The sequence below is a fragment of the Taudactylus pleione genome, unplaced genomic scaffold, assembly GCF_031769625.1.
Source record: "Taudactylus pleione unplaced genomic scaffold, aTauple2 ptg002219l, whole genome shotgun sequence".
Lineage (NCBI taxonomy): Eukaryota > Metazoa > Chordata > Amphibia > Anura > Myobatrachidae > Taudactylus > Taudactylus pleione.
The window spans coordinates 40,027-63,513 of NW_028286612.1; the positions used below are offsets into that span (position 1 = coordinate 40,027).

At 51.5% G+C, this 23,487-nt stretch overlaps 1 protein-coding gene across 1 annotated transcript in view; it reads right to left on the minus strand.

Annotated features, from left to right (window-relative positions):
• Positions 1-23,487, minus strand: part of LOC148431496 (uncharacterized) — a 137,475-nt gene that overhangs the window by 8,401 nt on the left and 105,587 nt on the right. The gene's annotated exons all lie outside the window — the stretch shown is intronic.

The following is a 23,487-nucleotide window of genomic DNA, read 5'->3' on the forward strand; positions in this document are numbered from 1 at the left end:
GGATTGCCAGGTTTGGCTGTAACAGGTTTTCTGGAAGCACCGGGGGTTGCTGCCAGCAGATTTACTGGATTGCCAGGTACAGCTGAAACAGGTTTTCTGGATAGTGCCAGGGATTGCTGTAGCAGGTTTCAGGGATATACTTGAATGCAGGAACAGTATGAACCATACACCACGGGAAGACGAGATGTTCAGGCCCAGAATGCTATCAGGAGAGGATATATATACCATGGGTCTGGCAGCAATTGGAAGATACGGACAGGTGGTCTGGTAGTAGCATTCTGAGTGGTGGAAGGCACAACATGCAGAGGGAGTATTCATCTCTGCAGCTCTGAGAATCAGAACCACACCTGTGATTCCAATCAGGGCTAGCAGTGCTCACAGACAGAGGAGAGGCCAGGTGCAACAATCAGAGCAAATCCTCCAGGCAAATTACACACACAGATCCATGGGGGAGCTGACAGGGGTAAGTCCCAAGGCAAAAAGGTGACAACTAGACAGGGTCGTGACACACACTGGATAAATTACAAGATGTTCTCCAAGTGGGCACGAAGGTAGAAGTTTCTATAAGTCCCTGTGGTTGCTCTCAGGGAGCAGAGTCTTACTGATAATGTAGACTGAGGCTTCTGTGTAGACCAGCACTGAAAAGGACATCAGGACAGAGGAAGAAGACAAAACAGCAGGATGGAACAATGGGACAAAGCATAAGAGTAGAGATTAGCAACACAAAATCATAGGGAACATCAGAAAGTTGGAAAAAGCTTAATGGCAGAGACAGGTTAGAGGATAAAGAGCATCAGTACAGAGCCCCCAAACAGAGACTGGAGAAGAGCTTTCTGCACAATGACAAATGTGTGGTTATAGTGCTGTGCGAGAGACAATGACATGTACATGGCTGTGGTGGTCAATGTGAACTAGTTAGCTTTACTACTGCAGTTTATACCATTTTGGTATTATTATACCAGTAAGACAACAAGAGATATGGTAAGAACTTACCTTTGTTATGTCTGTTTCTACGAGGTCCTTAGGGTCCACAGGGCATTTACCTTGGGGGGGGGTACAGGCAGGCTGGTCAACCACACAGTTAACTTCTTGAGCCTCCCAGGATGCAGCAGGCACCCCTCCTATACCCCGCCCCCCGGCCAAAGCACCCTCAGTTACGTTACCAGGCCGGAGGAGGAGAAAATAGAAAGGAGAAAGTCCGGCACACACAAGAATTCCATACTCACAGAAAATAGACAGAAAACTGGTGACCAGATCAAGACCCTTCTGAAGCACAGGGCATAAGGATGGGCGCCCTGTGGACCCTAAGGACCTCGTAGAAACAGAGATTACAAAGGTAAATTTCTTACCAGATCCCTTGTTTTCTACTTTAGGGTCCACAGGGCATTAACCTTGGGGATGTCCCAAAGCAGTACCCTTCAAGGGCAGGGACGCTCCTGTGGAGAAAGGAGAATCCACCGCCCGAAGGAAGCATCCTGAGAGATGAAAGTATCGAAAGCGTAATAACTCACAAAGGTCTGAACCGTAGACCACGTGGCCACCCTACACAGCTAAACAGCCGAGGCGCCACGCCGAGCTGCCCACGAGGGACCAACGGACCTCGTAGAATGACCAGTGACAGGGCAGAACAGGAATGCCCTCCTGACCATAGGACTCGGAAATCGCCAAACAAATCCAACGGGCCAAAGTTTGCTTATTGGCTGGCCAACCCTTTTTGCGAAAACTGTACAAACACAAACAAACAATCAGATTCCCGGATGAACAGGTGCACTCCACATAAATGCGAAGAGCGCAAACCATATCCAACGTGGCCTCACCCACCGACAAACCAAGAGAGTGAAAGGCCGGAATAATGATCTCCTCATTGTGGAGACTGGATACCACCTTAAGGAGAAAACCAGGGCGAGTCCGAAGAACCGCCCTATCCTGATGAAAAATCAAATAAGGGGGACGACAAGAAAGAGCCCCCAAATCCGATACTCTTTTGGCAGATGCAATAGCAAGACAAACTACCTTAGCCGTAAGCCATTTGATGTCCACTGAGCCCAGTGGTTCAAATGGGGGACCCTGAAGCGCTTGTAGCACCACCGTCAAATCCCAAGGTGCCACCGGAGGGACAAAGTGAGGCTGAATGCGAAAAAACCCCTGCATAAAGGTGCGGACATCAGCCAAAAGAGCAATCCGACGCTGAAACCACACCGAGAAGGCTGACACCTGCACCTTCAAAGAAGCAAGGCGCAGACCTTTATCCAAGCCTGGCTGAAGAAAGACGAGGACTCTAGAAACACAAAACACGAAAGGATCATATTTCTTAGGTTGGCACAACACAAAATAGGAGTGCCAGACCCTGTGGTAAATCCTGCCGAAGCCGGCATCCTAACTCCGAGTATGGTATTAACCGAGCTTGAAAAACCCTTCGACCTCAAGAGGGATGTCTCAAGAGCCACGCCATCAAAGACAGCCGACCCAGATCCGGGTAAAGACACAGACCCTGAGACAACAGGTCCGGACACTGAGGGAGTAGGCATGTAGTGTCTGTGGAAAGACTCTGAAGATCTGAGTACCAGTGATGTCTGGGCCACGCCGGAGCCACCAGTAGAACCATGCCTCCATCCTGCTTGAACTTTCACAACATGTGAGAAAGCAGGTAGAACGGAGGAAACAGGTATGCGAACTGGAAGGTCCATCGTAATGACAGAACATCTACCAGGAGAGCTTCTGCATCTCTTGTTCGGGAGCCGTACACCCGCAGCTTGCGGTTGTGTCTAGATGCCATGAGGTCTATTTCCGGAAGGCCCCAAGTGTCCACTAGGAGATTAAATACTTCCTGGTGAAGAAATCATTCCCCTGGATGCACATCGTGACGGCTGAGGAAGTCCGCTTCCCAGTTGAGCACTCCTGGAATGAACTCTGCCGAGATGGCCGGTAGATTGCCTTCCGCCCAAGTCAAAATGCGAGACACCTCTCTTAGAGCTGCCTGACCTCGAGTTCCTCCTTGATGATTTATGTAAGCCACTGCCGTTGCGTTGTCTGACTGAATCTGTATGGGATGACCCTGCAGAAACATGGTTGTTTGTTGTAAGGCACGAAAAACTGCCCAAAGTTCTAAGATGTTGATCGGAAGAGCAGACTCCGCCGAGGTCCACCAGCCCTGAAACACATGTGGACCCGACACAGCGCCCCACCCCCTGAGACAGGCACCCGTTGTCAGGAGAATCCAATCTGATATCCAGAAAAGGCGTCCCATGATGAGATGAGACTTCTGAAGCCACCAGGTCAATGATAGACGTACCTCCGGAGACAGCACCGGCGTCTAAACCTTCAGCCGAAGAGTTATCCCGTCCCAGTTGGATAGGATCAGTCTGTGTAGAGGTCTTGAGTGAAACTGGGCATATTCCACCATGTTGAACGTCGACACCATGGACCCCAATAACCTCATTGCAGAATGGATAAAGATTCTGCGATCCTGCAGACAAGTGCAAATCCTAGCCTGTAACACAGATCTTTTCCTCCATCAGAAATATCCGCTGTTGCTGAGTGTCCAGCAGAGCTCAGAGATGAAGCATCCTCTGAGCCGGCATTAGAGACGACTTCTTCCAATTCATCAGCCATCCGTGATTTTGCAACAGTGCTATAGTTAGTTACAGGTGCTGGTGAAGTACCTCTGGAGACCCTGCCAAAAGTAGCAGATGTAAGGTAGGAGGCGGACACCCTGCAGGCACAGATGTGCCGCCATAACTGCCATGACCCTGTAGAAAGGCCAAACGGTAAAGCCTGAAATTGATAATGCCGACCTGCCACTGCAAATCGGAGAAAGCGCTGATGAGACCACTATTGGGACATGAAGGTAGGCATCCTGGATGTCCAGAGACACTATAAAGTCCCCAGGTACCATAGCCAATATAATGGAATGCAGGGTCTCCGTCCTGAACCGAGGCACCCTTAGAAATTTGTTTAGGGACTTCAGGTTGAGAATAGGCCTGTACGATCAGTTCGTTTTTTGCACCAGGAAGAGATTGGAGTAATCTGTCCCCCTCTGAGGTAGCGGGACCGGTACAATAACCCCCTCCTGTAGCATGGATCGTACAAACTTGTGAATTTCCCGAGCCTTCTCTGGATTTGAATGAAGGTCCGTGGAAAAATATTGATGGGGAGGCCTCCGCAAGGAGAGGGCATACCCGTGAGAGACCACTTCCCTTACCCAAGTGTCCGAGGTGGTCTAACACCAACACTGGGCAAACTGAAGAAGTCGGCCTCCCACCTTGGGGTCCCCCAAGTGGAGGCCCGCCCTGTCAGGCTGTAGGCTTGTTGTCAGGCTTGGTAGTCGGACGTCTGGTGCTCCAAGCCTGCTTCCTAGGCTTAAAGGGCTTCTTGTTTCCTGATGACCTCAAAAAGGATTGGGCTTTTGATTTACCCTGAGGCCGATAGGACAGAAAGGACGACATCCCTGACCCAGAGGCGGACGGAGCTGTAGGCAAGCACGCAGATTTTGCCGCTGCCCACGTATCTACAATCTTATCTAGAGCCGGCCCAAACAGTACCTGTCCATTGTACCGAAGACATTCCAGGCCCTTCTTGGAATCCAAATCTGCTCTCCAAGACCGGTGTCACAAGAAACAACGCGCAGACACTGCTGCCATAGAAATCCGGCAAGTAAGCAAACTGACATCCAACGCTGCCTCATTTACATAAGTAGCCGAATCCCTGAGGTTGCCTATCAGTATGATCTGGTGGCTGGTAGCCCCGGAAGATAGCGAAGCTTCCAAGACATCGGCCCATTTTTCCATGGCCCTAGTCACCCACCACACCACCACTGCAGGTCTGGCGACCCCTCCAGCGAGAGAATAAATGGATTTCAGACATACCTCCACCTTGCGGTCCGTAGGATCCTTTAGAGAAGACATGGACGGCATATGTAGGGTCGCATCTTCACTAAACGTGTCACAAGAGACACCCATTTAGAAAAATAATTGTCTGCAAAAAGGGTATGCGTAAGCCAAACGCTTTTGCGGTTGAAACCTTTTACCAGGAGCCTTCCACGCTTCCTCTAAGTGATGATCTAACTGACCAGATAAAGGAAACACTTTTGAAATAAGCATGCATAAGCTCGGTATCGGCAGAAGTCTTGTCCTCAATCGCCATGATCTCCCGGACCGCCCATATAAGGCCCGGGAGATATATATATACACACACACACAACTTAGTCTCCGTCTCCTTGGCGGGAGCCTCAGTGTAAGGCAAATCTAGGATTTCCCCATCATCTGTGGTAACGTCATCATCATCGTACTGAGACTGGGATGACAATAATGGCCTCATCGCAGGTCTGAGCAGGGATTCCTGAGAATCCGTGAGGAAATGAACAGCCTTAGGAAAATTGTCCACCCAACTAGGAGCAGGGGACACCTGAGGCGCAGGTAACGGCTGGCCCTGCGCCACCACCATCTGTCCTGGGCCCCCCTGAGAAGGGCCCGGTACCATTGGCTGCTGTGTGAACCCCATAGAGCGGTACACAATTGGAGCAGATAGTCGTCCTGCCAGGATGGACAAAGCCTGAGCCAGGCTTTTCGCCCAAGGGGGCTCTTGCGGCAAGCAGGGGACAAGGGCTAGGGAGCGTACATGTAGTACATAGGCCACCCCCTCTCTTCTTCTGCCTCCTCAATACCTGCCTTACATCTAATGCAGGAATATACGGCAAGTGCAGCAATCTGCACAGGTTCGTCATCACCTGACATGATAAACACAAAAACAGACACAACTTTGTATGTGACACTTAAACACAGATTGTGCTCCAAATATCCCCACCCCCAAACAGCACCTGCCCTGTAAGGGTCAATTTGAGAAAGAAAAACAGGGATAGTTAAAATGGCTGACAGTGAGAAACAGACACAGGCAGCAGTACTAGCATAAATTCACAAAGACAGAGTCTATGAGCGCTATTCTTCAACTACCCAGGCACAGGACCTGGTAGGACTGCACAATTACCTGCACCTCTCACTCAGAGGAGGGGGACCCGGCTCCACCACTGATCTGAAGCCCCTGTGTGCTAAAATGGCCGCTGAGACAGAGAGTGGAGCCAAGCATAGAGCACGCTTTCAGGCGCTCAGCAGCGGGGGAGGAGCCGGCTGTTCAACAAGGAAGGCTTCTCCCCCGGCCTGCAATTAACCCCAGGGACGCCGGAGCGGTACCACTGCTGCTCTGGTCCACTGTCCCTAGAGGTCAGGTGGAGCGCAGGACTCAGTGCCTGGCTCCACCTGCAGACCAGCACCCCCAAGAGCCCCCATCCCTGGGTGATGTACACTGTGAAAGGTGGACGTCCACCGCTTACTAACCATTCACCCGTGCATCCGGCCACAGTCAGGGATCCTCCGGGGTCCCTGCTAGCTGGAAAAAAAAACCCCTGGAGGCCCGCCGAGATCCCCAGATCAGTACTGGGGTCTCGGTGCCGGCGGGGCGGTGATGCGGACGTCCATCAGACAGTCTGCATCACTGCTCATAGAATCTTTGTGTGGACCACCGACTCCGGCCAGGCACCGACGAAACTGAGGGTGCCTTGGGCGGGGTATAAAAGGGGAGCCTGCTGCATCCTGGGAGGCTTAAGAATTTAACTGTGTGGTGCCTGGTCTGGTTGCCCAGCCTGCCTATAACCCCCCCCCAAAGTAAATGCCCTGTGGACCCTAAAGTAGAAAATGGTAATATCACATGGGGTAGTTCATAGGTAGATTCCATTAGCAATATCACATAGGGTCTCATCACACTGACAGGTGATATACATCAGTACAAGGTGATTCTAAGATACACCAGAGAGTGTGGGGAGGAGACTGTGTGTTACCAGCCCAGAGATCTGACCAGTAACATGATGTGAGGGGGAGAGCAGGAGTATAATAGGGGCTGATGGCTCCTGATGTATGAGACACACCAGAGAGTGTGGGGAGGAGACTGGTCAGATCTCTGGGCTGGTAACACACAGTGACATGATGTGAGGAGGAGAGCAGGAGTATAATAGGGGCTAATGGCTCCTGGTGTATGAGACACACCAGAGAGTGTGGGGAGGAGACTGGTCAGATCGCTGGGCTGGTAACACACAGTGACATGATGAGCGAGTGAGACCAGGAGTATAATAGGGGCTGATGGCTCCTGATGTATAAGATATACCAGAGAGTGTGGGGAGGAGACTGGTCAGATCTCTGGGCTGGTAACACACAGTGACATGATGTGAGGAGGAGAGCAGGAGTATAATAGGGGCTGATGGCTCCTGATGTATGAGATACACCAGAGAGGTTGGGGAGGAGACTGGTCAGATCTCTGGGCTGGTAACACACAGTGACATGATGTGAGGAGGAGAGCAGGAGTATAATAGGGGCTGATGGCTCCTGATGTATGAGATACACCAGAGAGTGTGGGGAGGAGACTGGTCAGATCTCTGGGCTGGTAACACACAGTGACATGATGTGAGGAGGAGAGCAGGAGTATAATAGGGGCTGATGGCTCCTGATGTATGAGATACACCAGAGTGTGGGGAGGAGACAGGTCAGATCTCTGGGCTGGTAACACACAGTGACATGATGTGAGGAGGAGAGCAGGAGTATAATAGGGGCTGATGGCTCCTGATGTATGAGATACACCAGAGAGTGTGGGGAGGAGACTGGTCAGATCTCTGGGCTGGTAACACACAGTGACATGATGTGAGGAGGAGAGCAGGAGTATAATAGGGGCTGATGGCTCCTGATGTATGAGATACACCAGAGAGTGTGGGGAGAAGACTGGTCAGATCTCTGGGCTGGTAACACACAGTGACATGATGTGAGGAGGAGAGCAGGAGTATAATAGAGGCTGATGGCTCCTGATGTATGAGATACACCAGAGAGTGTGGGGAGAAGACTGGGCAGATCTCTAGGCTGTTAACACACAGAGACATGATGTGAGAGGGAGAGCCGGAGTATAATAGGGACTGAGGAGGGTGTAGAAAGATTATTGTACTAAATTAATTATAATTATTATTATCCTTTATTTATATGGCATCACAAGTGTTCTGCAGCGCCTTACATAGAACTAATAGGTGAACAAGTAACTTACAGTACATTACAGTGCAGGACAAGGAAACGACTTATATACATTGCTGAAATAGTGATTAAAGCACTCACAATAAGCTGCCGGGAGTTGGCAGTCCTGTGTTAGGTGCCCTAATGGGGAGTAGAGAGTAGAAGAAAATGTTAAGAGAACCACATGAGGGAAGAGGTCCCTGCTAATGAGAGCTTACATTCTAAGGGATAATTGTTCATTTAGTGCCCATCATAGTGTTTAGTGCACGAATCTCTTACCCATTGGAGCTTACAATCTATATTCCCTAACACACGCACGCGCGCACACGCGCACACACACACACACACACACACACACAGTGTCAGAAGTCAATTAACATTTCAGAGTATTTTTGGATTGGGGGAGGAAATCCACTCAAAACTGTAACATATAAACACCACACAAATAAGGCCATGGTCAGAATCAAACCCAGCACTGTGAGACAGCACACGGTGTCATCATGCTGCCCTGGAAGAATATGTGACTCTTTCCTGTAATAAGTGTTCATTACTCACCTGTGCTGATATCTGTAGGGATTTCCTCCTCCTTACACTGCTGATCACCCCTCACATACATCTCTTCTTCTCCCTCTATATCTTCTGCCTTCATATCAGTCACATACGTCTCTTCTTCTCCCTCTTTATCTTCTGCCTTTATATCAGTCACATACGTCTCTTCTTCTCCCTCTGTATTTTCTGCCTTATTATCAGTCACATACGTCTCTTCTTCTCCCTCTATATCTTCTGCCTTTATATCAGTCACATACGTCTCTTCTTCTCCTTCTATATCTTCTACCTTCACATCAGTAACATACATCTGTTCTTCTTCCGCTATATCTTCTGCCTTCATATCAGTCACATACGTCTCTTCTTCTCCCTCTATATCTTCTGCCTTTATGTCAGTCACATACGTCTCTTCTTCTCCCTCTATATCTTCTGCCTTTATATCAGTCACATACGTCTCTTCTTCTCCCTCTATATCTTCTGCCTTATTATTCAAGTGGTATTCAAACTATATAAACCAGCAATAAAATACATTAATCATTTCTGATTTCAGTACGAGATTAAATACAAAAAAATGGAAGCATTCAACTTTTATGCACATCATACAGTGAAGTGCAAAAGTCATAGGGATAGATGCCTAGTATTGAGAGACCCATTCTAGCCCAGCAAAGTGCAGCAACCCGACGGGGCATCGATTCCACAAGTGGATGGAAGACCTCTGGAGAGATGTTGACCCATGCCGTCTGGATTGCTTTCCACAGCTCCCTGATATTTGTAGATGCAGGATCTTGGGTGCAAATGAAACCCTCCACTGTGTACCATAAATGCTCGATTGGGTTTATGTCAGGCGAACGTGGTGGCCACAACATTCGTCGGAACTCTCCAGAATGCTTCTCGAAGCAATTCTGGAGAATTTGGGAATGATGACCCAATGAATTATCCTGCTGGAATATTCCATTGTTGTGGGGGTAAATGAAGTCATGAAGGGCTGCAGATGGTCATCAAGCAAAGCAACATAGCGGTTATCAGTCAATGATGTGCTCAGGCGGACCAGCGGACCCTATCCATGCTACGTCAACACAACCCACACCATATAGCAGTGGTTCCCAAACTGTGCACCGTGGCACTTTGAGACACTTACAGGGGTACCTCAGGTTTACATTACATAATGAAATTATGTAATGTAAATATGTGGACAAACAGAAGTGTAAACCTGTCCACCACCACCACATATCTGAACCTAAGGATGACAGGTCAGCACAATTTACTTCACTTTACTACATTTTTTTCTGAATTTCTCAATAACAAACTTTTGACTTAGGAGTGCTGTGAAAACAATGCTGGTACTCTAGGGCGCCATGATTCAAAAAAGATTGGGAACCACTGCCATAAGGCATCCACCAACAGCCTTCACGGTGCCTTTTTGACAACTGGGGTCCATGGCCTCATGGGATCTGTACCACACCCAAACCCCACCATCAGCCCAAAACTGGAACAGTGACTCATCGAACCATCCCACGTTGCCAGTACCTCATGGTCCAATTAGCGACGTCACAAGCCCAGGTGAGGTGCTGTGTCCAGTGTGTTAGTGTTGACCAGGGGGGGGGGGGGGGGGGGGACTCTGGTGGGGCTAATGCTCCTATATCTCATGGAAGCTAAAGAACCGCACTGCTGGATTTGCATCTGGTATACATGTGACACTGTAGATCCAGGAATGTTGCAAAACTTCGGAAATTAAATGTCCCATGCCTAGTTCGAACTCCGATAATTTAAAGTTACCTCACGTGAGTCAGATAACAACTGATGCAGGTCTGGGCATTTCCAAGATGCCCCAGTATGGTGACCCACCTACCATTACCTTTACATACTGCTATCCCATGACTTTTGACACTTTAGTGTATATGGAAAGTAACTTTGGTATATTGGTTAGACCCTAAATCCCACCTACCTGATGCTCCTGTGGGGTCCTGTGACTCTCCTCTGTACAATCCTGTGAATAAATAGGACGGGGACATCTCTCTGGGGTATTTCTGTTACTGGGTCCATCTGTAGGAGACACACAGTGAGTGAGTACATTGTATATATGTGATTATCAGGTGATCTGTGTATATATGGGCCCCCATACCTGATCCCCCCAGCAAATACAAGATAGTCTCCTCTTACCCAGTGATGTGAGGGGCCGGTGATTCTCCATCATCATGTCCTTGTACAGACCCTTGTATTCCTCTATATACTCCCCCTTCTGCATGGAGACATAGACAGTGACATCCTGACACCTTATAGGAACCTGACACACACAATGATAGAGTCATCACCCAGACACATCCCCTGGTGTTACTGTATAATGTCCCATTCCCAGCAGTCACCTCCCCAGTCATCACCCAGAAACATCCCCCGGTGTTACTGTATAATGTCCCATTCCCAGCAGTCACCTCTCCGGTCATCACCCAGACACATCCCCTGGTGTTACTGTATAATGTCCCATTCCCAGCAGTCACCTCCCCAGTCATCACCCAGAAACATCCCCCGGTGTTACTGTATAATGTCCCATTCCCAGCAGTCACCTCTCCAGTCATCACCCAGACACATCCCCTGGTGTTACTGTATAATCTCCCATTCCCAGCAGTCACCTCTCCAGTCATCACCCAGACACATCCCCTGGTGTTACTGTATAATGTCCTATTCCCAGCAGTCATCACCCAGACACCCTGGTGTTACTGTATAATGTCCCATTCCCAGCAGTCACCTCTCCGGTCATCACCCAGACACATCCCCTGGTGTAACTGTATAATGTCCCATTCCCAGCAGTCACCTCTCCGGTCATCACCCAGACACACCCCCCGGTGTAACTGTATAATGTCCCATTCCCAGCAGTCACCTCTCCGGTCATCACCCAGACACACCCCCCGGTGTTACTGTATAATGTCCCATTCCCAGCAGTCACCTCTCCGGTCATCACCCAGACACACCCCCCGGTGTTACTGTATAATGTCCCATTCCCAGCAGTCACCTCTCCGGTCATCACCCAGACACACCCCCCGGTGTTACTGTATAATGTCCCATTCCCAGCAGTCACCTCTCCGGTCATCACCCAGACACACCCCCCGGTGTTACTGTATAATGTCCCATTCCCAGCAGTCACCTCTCCGGTCATCACCCAGACACACCCCCCGGTGTTACTGTATAATGTCCCATTCCCAGCAGTCACCTCTCCGGTCATCACCCAGACACATCCCCCGCTGTTACCGTATAATGTCCCATTCCCAGCAGTCACCTCTCCTGTCAACACCCAGACACATCCCCCGGTGTTACCGTATAATGTCCCATTCCCAGCAGTCACCTCTCCGGTCATCACCCAGACACATCCCCCGGTGTTACCGTATAATGTCCCATTCCCAGCAGTCACCTCTCCTGTCATCACCCAGACACATCCCCCGGTGTTACCGTATAATGTCCCATTCCCAGCAGTCACCTCTCCGGTCATCACCCAGACACATCCCCCGGTGTTACCGTATAATGTACCATTCCCAGCAGTCACCTCTCCGGTCATCACCCAGACACATCCCCCGGTGTTACCGTATAATGTCCCATTCCCAGCAGTCACCTCTCCGGTCATCACCCAGACACATCCCCCGGTGTTACCGTATAATGTCCCATTCCCAGCAGTCACCTCTCCGGTCATCACCCAGACACATCCCCCGGTGTTACCGTATAATGTCCCATTCCCAGCAGTCACCTCTCCAGTCATCACCCAGAAACATCCCCCGGTGTTACTGTATAATGTCCCATTCCCAGCAGTCATCACCCAGACACATCCCCTGGTGTTACTGTATAATGTCCCATTCCCAGCAGTCACCTCTCCAGTCATCACCCAGACACATCCCCCGGTGTTACTGTATAATGTCCCATTCCCAGCAGTCACCTCTCCAGTCATCACCCAGACACATCCCCCGGTGTTACTGTATAATGTCCCATTCCCAGGAGTCACCTCTCCAGTCATCACCCAGACACATCCCCTGGTGTTACTGTATAATGTCCTATTCCCAGCAGTCACCTCTCCAGTCATCACCCAGACACATCCCCCGGTGTTACTGTATAATGTCCCATTCCCAGCAGTCATCACCCAGACACATCCCCCGGTGTTACTGTATAATGTCCCATTCCCAGCAGTCATCACCCAGACACATCCCCCGGTGTTACTGTATAATGTCCCATTCCCAGCAGTCACCTCTCCGGTCATCACCCAGACACATCCCCCGGTGTTACTGTATAATGTCCCATTCCCAGCAGTCACCTCTCCGGTCATCACCCAGACACATCCCCAGGTGTTACTGTAATATGTCCCATTCCCAGCAGTCACCTCTCCGGTCATCACCCAGACACATCCCCTGGTGTTACTGTAATATGTCCCATTCCCAGCAGTCACCTCTCCGGTCATCACCCAGACACATCCCCTGGTGTTACTGTATAATGTCCCATTCCCAGCAGTCACCTCTCCGGTCATCACCCAGACACATCCCCTGGTGTTACTGTATAATGTCCCATTCCCAGCAGTCACCTCTCCGGTCATCACCCAGACACATCCCCTGGTGTTACTGTATAATGTCCCATTCCCAGCAGTCACCTCTCCGGTCATCACCCAGACACATCACCTGGTGTTACTGTATAATGTCCCATTCCCAGCAGTCACCTCTCCGGTCATCACCCAGACACATCCCCTGGTGTTACCGTATAATGTCCCATTCCCAGCAGTCACCTCTCCGGTCATCACCCAGACACATCCCCTGGTGTTACCGTATAATGTCCCATTCCCAGCAGTCACCTCTCCGGTCATCACCCAGACACATCCCCTGGTGTTACCGTATAATGTCCCCTTCCCAGCAGTCACCTCTCCGGTCATCACCCAGACACATCCCCCGGTGTTACCGTATAATGTCCCCTTCCCAGCAGTCACCTCTCCGGTCATCACCCAGACACATCCCCCGGTGTTACCGTATAATGTCCCCTTCCCAGCAGTCACCTCTCCGGTCATCACCCAGACACATCCCCCGGTGTTACCGTATAATGTCCCCTTCCCAGCAGTCACCTCTCCGGTCATCACCCAGACACATCCCCCGGTGTTACCGTATAATGTCCCCTTCCCAGCAGTCACCTCTCCGGTCATCACCCAGACACATCCCCCGGTGTTACCGTATAATGTCCCCTTCCCAGCAGTCACCTCTCCGGTCATCACCCAGACACATCCCCCGGTGTTACCGTATAATGTCCCCTTCCCAGCAGTCACCTCTCCGGTCATCACCCAGACACATCCCCCGGTGTTACCGTATAATGTCCCCTTCCCAGCAGTCACATCTCCGGTCATCACCCAGACACATCCCCCGGTGTTACCGTATAATGTCCCCTTCCCAGCAGTCACCTCTCCGTTCATCACCCAGACACATCCCCCGGTGTTACCGTATAATGTCCCATTCCCAGCAGTCACCTCTCCGGTCATCACCCAGACACATCCCCCGGTGTTACCGTATAATGTCCCATTCCCAGCAGTCACCTCTCCGGTCATCACCCAGACACATCCCCCGGTGTTACCGTATAATGTCCCATTCCCAGCAGTCACCTCTCCGGTCATCACCCAGACACATCCCCCGGTGTTACCGTATAATGTCCCATTCCCAGCAGTCACCTTTCCGGTCATCACCCAGACACATCCCCCGGTGTTACCGTATAATGTCCCATTCCCAGCAGTCACCTCTCCGGTCATCACCCAGACACATCCCCCGGTGTTACCGTATAATGTCCCATTCCCAGCAGTCACCTCTCCAGTCATCACCCAGACACATCCCCCGGTGTTACCGTATAATGTCCCATTCCCAGCAGTCATCACCCAGACACATCCCCCGGTGTTACTGTATAATGTCCCATTCCCAGCAGTCACCTCTCCAGTCATCACCCAGACACATCCCCTGGTGTTACTGTATAATGTCCTATTCCCAGCAGTCACCTCTCCAGTCATCACCCAGACACATCCCCCGGTGTTACTGTATAATGTCCCATTCCCAGCAGTCATCACCCATACACATCCCCCGGTGTTACTGTATAATGTCCCATTCCCAGCAGTCACCTCTCCAGTCATCACCCAGACACATCCCCTGGTGTTACTGTGTAATGTCCCATTCCCAGCAGTCACCTCTCCGGTCATCACCCAGACACATCCCTGGTGTTACTGTATAATGTCCCATTCCCAGCAGTCACCTCTCCAGTCATCACCCAGACACATCCCCTGGTGTTACTGTATAATGTCCCATTCCCAGTAATCATCTCTCCAGTCAGCAGCTGAAACCCTTCGCGGCTAATTGGATCGACCCCTAAGTGTGGAGATGGCGCAGTACAGAGTATACTGTTTTGTAGTTATTGTCTGGCTGCCGGAGAGGAGCAGGAAGCACTAACACCACTGAAGCCGCGGTTCTAGTGCAGTTAGTACTCGTGGCGACTCTAGGCCACTCAGAGGTCCCTTTTTCAAACACCTGCTCTCCAAAGAGCCAGGAGTCCAAGGGCAGTCGCGGCGTGCGGAGAACAGAGAAGAGCTCCTACCTGTCCCCCAGGAGCGCTCAGAATGGGCGCATTGCTACTATACACTCTAAGGCTGGGTCACACCTAAACCACTGGCAATCGTGCCCATGTTCAGGGCGATTTTCCTTCACCCTGGACATTGCACAATTGCTGGTACACACTGCGTAACTTAATGAACGACGGAACGATTACTTGTTCCATCTTTCATTAATATGTATGGCGCCGCATGCGACATCGTGTGATTGACGGTGCATTACAGCCAATCACGCATGCAACCAGCGGGAGCGCGCAATTGTGCATACACACTAGGCGATATACACGATTTATCGTGCAGATACGGCAAATCGTGCCAATATCGTCCTGGTGTGTATGCACCCTAGGAAAACTTGCACACTTCGCCTTATAATTCGCACACTTCGCCTTCATGCGCGCACCCGAGATTCGCACAATTCCATTAGAAATGCCTATTCGCACTACTCGCAGTGAGTGTGTGAATTTTGTCCAAAAAGCGATTAGCGATAGCATGACAAGTGGGGAGACCTTACGGGGCCCCAAAATAGTGACAACTTCGTTAGCAGAATCATGTAGAAGACTGTTAGCGGCCATAAGGACAGGACTGTACGCCTTTAGTCACATGTCCGATTTCTGCATTGTTTTACAAATGTAAAATAAATGTAAACCGCTGTAAAATTTAGTTTAATTTCAAAGGAATTGGGACCGGATTCAATTAGAAGCGAAAAGCCGCGAACTGCGAATTGCATTTGCTGTTGCAAAGTTTTCGACACATTCCCGCGTATCGTCCTATTTAATTCCGGGACGTTTTCGCATGTGTGAAAACTATATAGCCAAAAACAGGCAAAAAAGTTTCTCCACCCAGAGGCAGGAGAAAAAATTAGCAAATTCCCTATTTGCGCCTTAAAAATGTGGGGACTTTTGATTCAGAACCTTTTGGACACCGCCCCTAATAATTAATTAGGCAAAAACATTTTTTTTTATAAAAAATAATCTTAATGGGGTGAAAAGGTAAAAAGTGTTGGATAATGGGTATAAAGTACTGGGTCAGGTATTTTGGGGGGCTGTATGGATGTTTTCAATTAAAGTTTTTAATAATGCACTTTAGAGCCCCCAAAATATACCAGTATCCATTTAAATGTGCCCCCAATTTAACAACGGCAATTATTTTCCCCAAAATTGCTTTGGATCACTTTTCCACACTTATGCATATAACAGCCCTTTGACGCAATGTAAGAACCCAAAATACTTTTATTAGCTATTAATACACTTCTATATTGATTTTCAGGGTCAGTTTGGCTTTTTATGGGGAACAGACTGATTTCCCAAATATAAGCTAGTTTCGCCATTCACACATCTGCGTTTTCGCCTGTTCTGATATTGAATAGGGCGAAAAGCGGGAACGCGCATTGTGAAAGTATACAATAACTTTCCGTATAGACAGGCGAATGAGGCGAAAAGATTGCAACTGCATTTCGCCAACCGCGACTTTTCGTCTCTAATTGAATTCGACCCTTAAACAGAAAATACAAAAAAAAAAAAAAGTAGGAAAGAAACAAAAATAAAAAAATGCTTTTGGGGTAATTTGAGGCAACTTTATAAAATGGAAAAAAAGATAGAAAACAATTATTTTTTGTTGAAATAAATGAATACATTAAATTTGGGGCCATTATTTACTAAAAAAAAAAAAAAAAAAGAAAAGAAAAGATAATTTTAGGGTAATTTGAGGCCATTTATTTTTTTTCAGCCCAAAAATGTCATGCTATTAACCCAATAACGTTAATTGAAAACTTCCAAATGCCCAATTAGTCATTAGGGGGGTGTCAGAGGGGTTCTGACGCAAGTCCTGACATTTGTACCTTATAATAAACATTTCCCCACCTTTTCACCTGCTCAGGGGGGGTGCAAACAAAAACAGGAGAAATTACTGTGATAAAGAAATGTGAGCTTGGAAATTAATTGCAATTGTAACACGCAATGCGAATATGCCTCGTGGGATAAACTCGCTCCTAACTGAACCCCCTTATATGGGATGTAGGGGGCAGGCCACAAAGAAGTTTAGTTTGCAATAGTGCCTGCTCCAGTGCCCTCTACAAGCCATATTATCCAGTGTCCCCCAGGTAGGATGACCGATAAATACCAGCAGTCACAAAGCCAATATAGAACAATTACTGCAGTTACAAGCAGATCTATAACCCCCAGTGATATTACTACTACAGTATACAGCCCAAGCAATACTCCCCGCATATCTCTAACGCAGCAGTATAGAAACTAATGTTTTACACAACGAGTTTGGTTCACAACTGCTGTCCAAATAGGCCATCGAAGACCAAAGGATGAGTGTTATACGCTTACCATGTACGGGCGTGGTCTGTTCTTTCCCCGTAACAATGCTTCAACTTTAGAGGTAAGTAGCTCCTGGGACCCGACGAGCCCCCAAATTAACAATGCGCAGTGTTCTCCCCAGGCTGTTTTCTGCGGGTGCATCGCCCGGCAGAAACAGCCAACCGCCCAGCACTTTCCCCCGCCGACCCCTGCTGTGGAACGCTGGCCTCTGAAGTGACCGGAGGCTAAAGAAGCCTCCGAACGCTTCAGAGGCAAGCGTTCCCAGTGATGCACTGTGCGGGTGATGTCCTGACATCACCCGCAACTTGAGGAGCCTGCCCCGCGCACCTGCTGGATCTAGTTAGATCCAGTCAGCGAGAGGCAAAAGGAGTGGGTACGGCCAGCAAGTAAAGGCAAGTACTGGGCTGGGACCAGTCTGGGGGCACTGCCTAAGGGGCACTATTTAAGTCTGGGGGCACTGCATAAGGGACACTATTTAAGCCTGGGGGCACTGCATAAGGAGCCAGTCTGGGGGCACTATTTAAGCCTGGGGGCACTGCATAAGGGGCCAGTCTGGGGGCACTACTTCAGCCTGGGGGCACTGCATAAGGGCAAAGCTAAACTACAGGGGGCAATGCATAAAGGGGAAAACTACAGGGGGCACTGTGTAAAGGGTACAAATAAAGGGGGCACTGCATAATGGGTACTTTTGACTGAGAGCCAGTGGGGGAGCAGGCTGAGACTTGTCGGGCTGGAATGGTAAGGGAGATACCTTTTCCCGATGCGCGCATAATTGCGAAGGCCCCCACCCGGCTACTTTTGGATGCCACCTGGCTGGAAAAAATTTCTGGGGAGAACACTGAATGCAGACTCAAGTGGTCATTCAGACCCGCTCGCGAGCGAATGATGCTCGCAAGCGGGTCGATGTTGGGCGCATGCGCATGATGGAGGGATATCCGTCGTGCGCATGCGCGAGACCCGGCGAGCGACGAGGAATACGTCGCTCGGGGTCTCGCACCAAAGGGGGCGTGCTGTCGATGGTGAGTGACAGCACGCCCCTTTGGTGGGCATGGCTGCCAGACGGAGGCGTTCCCATGGGAACGCCTACCGTCTGGATCCGGCCCCACTGACATCACTAGTGATGTCAGTGGGAGTGATTTTGGCTCTGATAGAGCCAAAATCACTCCAGGGCTTGCGGTCACCGAGACCCTACCGCGACCGTGCTCATCATCATGGACGCTCCGTGCTCATCCAAGAGGCCGCTCCATTTTTAGGGAGGAGGGCACTGATTCAGAGCGAGCGCTCTGGTCAGAGCGTCCGGCTCTGAATCAGGCCCTCAGGCTCTGTTATAGAGGGAGCAATGAAGTTTCTCCAAGCCAGCGGCGTCTCCTATCTCACAGGCGGCGTAGAAGAGAGCTGAGAATGGAGATACTCCGGGTCTAATACTACAGAGTCACAGAAATGAAGGATACAGAGATAATCTTTCATGGGAGTTGTCCAGATAAGATAGGATATTGCGTATTGAGATACAGCAATCACCTGGCCACATACACCGATCCTCAATTGCCACCAAATAGCTCCATTTAGCGCGACATGGACTTTGCTACTTAGAGATCCAAAACACTAATCCTAAGGGGTATAGTTACTAAAGTGCGGGTATTTTGAAGTGGAGATGTTGCCCATAGCAACCAATCAGATTCTGGCTATTATCTTCTAGAAGGTGCTAGATAAATGTAAAGTAAAATCGGATTGGTTGCTATGGGCAAAATCCGCACTTTAGTAACTATACCCCTAAGTACCTAGTACACTATAAGCAAACTAAGACGTAAGATTGAGTAAGGAGGACACAGAATAAGAATTGCACCAGATGTCTCACGCCATGTAGCGGGTGTACGTGGACAGATCTGTAGATGGCATATTGCAAACGTGTCCCTGAGCACAGACCACACAGGAAAGGAGAAGGAAGCATCCTATCTAGGTGTATGGAGGAGATGATCTATGAAGAGACTAGTTGTCAGCAATACAGCGGAGGGCAGTGGGAATGGGAGACGGAGGAAATGGTGGCACTGCTGATGGTCAGGGGGCTTTGCAGGGAGGTGGTAACCAGCGCTGGTTTGGGTGTGAGAAGCTTTAGAGACATCCAGACGGCAGAGACACACCAGGCAGTAAGGAGGGGGAGAGGTAGGTGCGGTGTCATTACTAATGGCAGACAGACTGAATTAGGCCACCAAGAGGGGAAGGGAAAGACCGGCAGCTGAGGGGGAAGGGAAAGACCGCCAGCAGAGGGGGAAGGGAAAGACCGCCAGCAGAGGGGGAAGGGAAAGACCGCCAGCAGAGGGGGAAGGGAAAGACCGCCAGCAGAGGGGGAAGGGAAAGACCGCCAGCAGAGGGGGAAGGGAAAGACCGCCAGCAGAGGGGGAAGGGAAAGACCGCCAGCAGAGGGGGAAGGGAAAGACCGCCAGCAGCGGGGAAGACAGGCAGCCGAGGGGGAAGGGGAAGACAGGCAGCCGAGTGGGAAGGGGAAGACAGGCAGCCGAGGGGGAGACAGGCAGCAGAGGGGGAAGGGAAAGACCGCCAGCAGAGGGGGAAGGGAAAGACCGCCAGCAGAGGGGGAAGGGAAAGACCGCCAGCAGAGGGGGAAGGGAAAGACCGCCAGCAGAGGGGGAAGGGAAAGACCGCCAGCAGAGGGGGAAGGGAAAGACCGCCAGCAGAGGGGGAAGGGAAAGACCGCCAGCAGAGGGGGAAGGGAAAGACCGCCAGCAGCGGGGAAGACAGCCAGCCGAGGGGGAAGGGAAAGACAGCCAGCCGAGGGGGAAGGGAAAGACCGCCAGCCGAGGGGGAAGGGAAAGACCGCCAGCCGAGGGGGAAGGGAAAGACCGCCAGCCGAGGGGGAAGGGAAAGACCGCCAGCCGAGGGGGAAGGGAAAGACCGCCAGCCGAGGGGGAAGGGAAAGACCGCCAGCCGAGGGGGAAGGGAAAGACCGCCAGCCGAGGGGGAAGGGAAAGACCGCCAGCCGAGGGGGAAGGGAAAGACCGCCAGCCGAGGGGGAAGGGAAAGACCGCCAGCCGAGGGGGAAGGGAAAGACCGCCAGCCGAGGGGGAAGGGAAAGACCGCCAGCCGAGGGGGAAGGGAAAGACCGCCAGCCGAGGGGGAAGGGAAAGACCGCCAGCCGAGGGGGAAGGGAAAGACCGCCAGCCGAGGGGGAAGGGAAAGACCGCCAGCCGAGGGGGAAGGGAAAGACCGCCAGCCGAGGGGGAAGGGAAAGACCGCCAGCCGAGGGGGAAGGGAAAGACCGCCAGCCGAGGGGGAAGGGAAAGACCGCCAGCCGAGGGGGAAGGGAAAGACCGCCAGCCGAGGGGGAAGGGAAAGACCGCCAGCCGAGGGGGAAGGGAAAGACCGCCAGCCGAGGGGGAAGGGAAAGACCGCCAGCCGAGGGGGAAGGGAAAGACCGCCAGCCGAGGGGGAAGGGAAAGACCGCCAGCCGAGGGGGAAGGGAAAGACCGCCAGCCGAGGGGGAGGGGAAAGACCGCCAGCCGAGGGGGAGGGGAAAGACCGCCAGCCGAGGGGGAGGGGAAAGACCGCCAGCAGAGGGGAAGACAGGCAGCCGAGGGGGAAGGGAAAGACCGCCAGCCGAGGGGGAGGGGAAAGACCGCCAGCCGAGGGGGAGGGGAAAGACCGCCAGCCGAGGGGGAGGGGAAAGACCGCCAGCCGAGGGGGAGGGGAAAGACCGCCAGCAGAGGGGAAGACAGGCAGCCGAGGGGGAAGGGGAAGACAGGCAGCCGAGGGGGAAGGGGAAGACAGGCAGCCGAGGGGGAGACAGGCAGCCGAGGGGGAAGGGAAAGACCGGCAGCCGAGGGGAAGACCGGCAGCCGAGGGGAAGACCGGCAGCAGAGGGGAAGACCGGCAGCAGAGGCGAAGACCGGCAGCAGAGGCGAAGACCGGCAGTGCTACCAATGTGGAAAATGCAGATGGACAGGTAGGAATTAAATACCCTCATACACACGCAGGGCCTACTCCACACATCCCCCACACACAAGGCCCATCCCCCACACCCCACACATTCCCCATACGCACATAGTACTCAGCATACAACCCCCATACGCATACAGTGCCCCCATATCCACACAGTGCCCAGTATACACCCCCATACCCATAAAGTGCCCAGCATTCAACCCCATACCCACATAGTGCCCAGTATACAGCCCCCATACCCACAAAGTGTCCAGTATACAACCCCATACCCACACAGTGCCCCCATACCCACATAGTGCCCAGTATACAACCCCCATACCACAACAGTGCCCTCATACCCACAAAGTGCCCAGTATACAACCCCCATACCCACATAGTGCCCAGCATAGAACCCCCATACCCATAGTGCCCAGTATACAACCCCCATACCCACATAGTGACCAACACACAACCCCCATACCCACATAGTGCCCAGCACACAACCCCCATACCCACACAGTGCCCACATAGTGACCAGCACACAACCCCCATACCCACATAGTGACCAACACACAACCCCCATAGTGCCCAGCATACAACCCCCATACCCACACAGTGTCCCCATACCCACATAGTGCCCAGTATACAACCCCCATACCCACATAGTGACCAACACACAACCCCCATACACACACACAGTGCCCCCATACCCACAAAGTGACCAGCATACAACCCCCATACCCACAAGGAGCCCAGTATACAACCCCCATACCCACATAGTGACCAACACACAACCCCCATACCCACATAGTGCCCAGCATAGAACCTCCATACCCACAATGCCCCATACCCATAGTGCCCAGTATACAACCCCCATACCCACATAGTGACCAACACACAACCCCCATACCCACACAGTGCCCAGGACACAACCCCCATATGCACAAAGTGCCCAGCATTCAACCCCCATACACACAGTGCCCCCATACCCACATAGTGCCCAGTATACAACCCCCATACCACAACAGTGGCCCCATACCCACATAGTGCCCAGTATACAACCCCCATACCCACATAGTGACCAAAACACAACCCCCATACCCACACAGTGCCCCCATACCCACATAGTGCCCAGCATAAAACCCCCACACCCACACAGTGTCCAGCACACAACTCCCATACCCACATAGTGACCAACACACAACCCCCATACCCACACAGTGCCCCCATACCCACATAGTGCCCAGTATACAACCCCCATACCCACACAGTGCCCAGCATACAACCCCCATACTCACAGTGACCAGCACACAACCCCCATACCAACATAGTGACCAGCACACAACCCCCATGCACGCACTGTGCCCCCATACCCACATAGTGCCCAGTATACAACCCCCATACGCGCACTGTGCTCCCATACCCACATAGTGCCCAGTATACAACCCCCATACCCACACAGTGCCCCATACCCACATAGTGCCCAGTATACAACCCCCATACCCACACAGTGCCCCCATACCCACATAGTGCCCAGCATACAACCCCCATAACCACACAGTGCCCCCATACCCACATAGTGCCCAGCATACAACCCCCATACCCACACAGTGCCCCCATACCCACATAGTGCCCAGCATACAACCCCCATACCCACACAGTGACCAGCACACAACCCCCATACCAACATAATGACCAGCACACAACCCCCATACCCACACAGTGCCCCCATACCCACATAGTGCCCAGTATACAACCCCCATACCCACACAGTGCCCAGCATACAACCCCCATACTCACAGTGACCAGCACACAACCCCCATACTCACAGTGCCCAGTATACAACCCCCATACCCACATAGTGCCCAGCATACAACCCCCATACCCACACAGTGCCCCCATACCCACATAGTGCCCAGCATACAACCCCCATACCCACACAGTGCCCCCATACCCACATAGTGCCCAGCAAACAACCCCCATACCCACACAGTGCCCCCATACCCACACAGTGACCAGCACACAACCCCCATACCCACACAGTGCCCCC